The 2,857-nt window shown below is 46.1% G+C and overlaps 1 pseudogene; it reads right to left on the reverse strand.

Moving 5' to 3' along the window:
- Nucleotides 1–263: 263 nt before the first annotated feature.
- Nucleotides 264–1,572, reverse strand: LOC144577604 (farnesyl pyrophosphate synthase pseudogene; annotated as a pseudogene).
- Nucleotides 1,573–2,857: the final 1,285 nt, after the last annotated feature.

Here is a 2,857-nt window from a genome sequence, read left to right on the forward strand (position 1 = left end):
CATTTATTTATTTATTTATTTATTTAGAGGCGGAGTTTCGCTCTTGTTACCCAGGCTGGAGTGCAATGGCGTGATCTCAGCTCACCGCAACCTCCGCCTCCTGGGTTCAGGCAATTCTCCTGCCTCAGCCTCCTGAGTAGCTGGGATTTCAGGCACGTGCCACCATGCCCAGCTAATTTTTTGTATTTTTAGTGGAGACAGGGTTTCACCATGTTGATCAGGATGGTCTCGATCTCTTGACCTCGTGATCCACCTACCTCAGCCTCCCAAAGTGCTGGGATTACAGGCGTGAGCCACCGCGCCCAGCCCTATTTTTTTTTTTTAACACAATAATTTATTGAGAGCCTCCTCTCTGCCCTTGCAGTCTCTAGGTCACTTTTTCTGCTTGTAGATTTTGCGCGCAAGCCCCAGAAAGATAGCTGGGGGCAGAGGTGCTGCGTACTGTTCAATGAGACCCATAATGTGGTTGTAACTATCTTCCTCATACTTCAAGAACACTGCCGGCAGATCCAGCACCTCATATAATGCCTTCACTCCGGCCACCTTCTCAGCCTCCTTCTGCCCATAATTTTCCTTCAGGATCTGGCGCTGTTCTGGAGTGGACCATTGCAGACACTGGACCACCAGCCAGCTGCATTTTTTACCCTGGATGTCAGTGCCAACTTTGCCAGTCACACTGGGGTCACCAAAGAGGTCAAGGTAATCATCCTGAATCTGAAAGAACTCTATCTCCAGCAAGATCTTCTTGACATTGGCATGCTCCTTCTCACCATCAATTCCTGCCATGTACATGGCTGCAGCTACAGGAAGATAGAAGTAGAAAGCCATCTTGTACTTGACAATGGATTTGTATCCCTTTTCAGTGAATATGTCGAGATCCACATTGTCCTGAGGGGCTGTGATGAGGTCCAGGGTCTGCCCAATCTCAGTCTGATAGGAACTCTGCAGGAAGAGCTCGATCAGGTTCATGTAATAGGGCTGCTCCCAGCAGTAGAGCTTCAGTAGGCGGTAGATACATGCTTCCAGAAGGATAGCATCATTGATGGCATCCAAACCCACATGTGGCTTCTGATACCAGCAGATCTGTCCCCAGCGGGTGAGGAATGACTCCATGTCATCCGCCACCAGGAAGAAAGCTTGCAGCCGTTCCACACACCAGCCCATAATGTGGTTGTAACTGGAGGGCCCGCTGGAGACTACCAGCATCCTGTTTACTTGGCTCCACCAGCTCCTGGAACGCTACTACCTGTCAAACCCCAGTGATACTTGCCTCCAATGGCGTTGTACTCCAGGACCTCCTTGAGCTGGGTAATAGCATCTCCTGTCTCTGGGTGCCCCATCTCATCCTCAGTCAGCACTCTAACGATCTGGGAGAAGTGCTGAATGAAATCCTGCTTTTCTTGTGCATAAACATCTGATTTCTGGTCTCCATTCATTATGAGGGAGGAGCAAAGGGCTCTGTTCCTGGATGTGGGTTCCTGCTCAGTCTATTTTATTTATTTTTTGAAAGACAGGGTCTCCCTATGTTGCCCAGGCTGAACTTGAACTCTCGGACTGAAGCAATCCTCCCACTTTAGCTTCTCAAGTAGCTGGGACTACAAGTGGCTACTAGTGATGTTTATATTTAGGTGAGTCGTAAAATCTCTTTTAAGGCTATGGCCAATTTTTTATTCCCTATACCCAGAAGACATTCTTATCCTTTGACTTCCTAATGCAAAATTAACAACTTCTAAGTTGTTACCTTATTAGAAATCCCCCTCATAAAACAGGACTGTTCTCACCATCAATTAACAATTTTTTTAATTGTTAAGTCAGTCTATAAAGTTCTCTTTTGCAATTTGTGATCTGGGCATATGTTTAAATTCAGTCCCTTATCCCACTACTGCACTCCAGCCTGGGTGACAGAGTGAGACCCTGTCTCAAAAATAAATAAATAAATTCAATCCTCAATAAAATACCAGGGAGAACAAGATGCTATAATTGACAGAATGTTTCTACATTCCTTTATAAATTTTTCAATTGTTCTAGTAATTTTTCTCTTAGACAATTGTTAGATTGTTAAATTCAACTTTTTTTTTTTTTTTTGAGACGGAGTTTCGCTCTTGTTACCCAGGCTGGAGTGCAATGGCGCGGTCTTGGCTCACCGCAACCTCCACCTCATGGGTTCAAGCAATTCTCCTGCCTCAGCCTCCTGAGTAGCTGGGATTACAGGCACGCACCACCATGCCCAGCTAATTTCTGTATTTTTAGTAGAGACGGGGTTTCACCATGTTGACCAGGATGGTCTTGATCTCTTGACCTTGTGATCCACCTGCCTCGGCCTCCCAAAGTGCTGGGATTACAGGCGTGAGCCACCATGCCCGGCAAAACCCCATCTTTAAAAAAATGAAAATAAAAATAAATTCATCTTGTACATTGTTACCACATTACTCTAAAGCATGAGTCCTACTCCCCTGCTTACCAAAAAACATCAACAGCTTCCCACTGTCAGAGAAATAAGTCACCAATTAGCCTGATATTCAGTGCCACCATTATTTAGTTGTGATCTACCTTTTTTTTTTTTTGACACAGTCTCACTCTGTCACCCAGGCTGGAGTGCAGTGGCACAATCTAGATTCTCTGCAACCTCTACCTCCCCGGTTCAAGCAATCCTCCCACCTAAGACTCCTGAGTAGCTGGGATTATAGGCACACCATACCCAGCTAATTTTTTTATTGAGACGGAGTTTCGTTCTTGTTACCCAGGCTGCAGTGCAATGGCGCAATCTCGGCTCACCGCAACCTCTGCCTCCTGGGTTCAGGCAATTCTCCTGCCTCAGTCTCCTGAGTAGCTGGGATTAAAGGCACACACCACCGTG

Source organism: Callithrix jacchus, chromosome 9, assembly GCF_049354715.1.
Source record: "Callithrix jacchus isolate 240 chromosome 9, calJac240_pri, whole genome shotgun sequence".
Taxonomy (NCBI): Eukaryota; Metazoa; Chordata; class Mammalia; order Primates; family Cebidae; genus Callithrix; species Callithrix jacchus.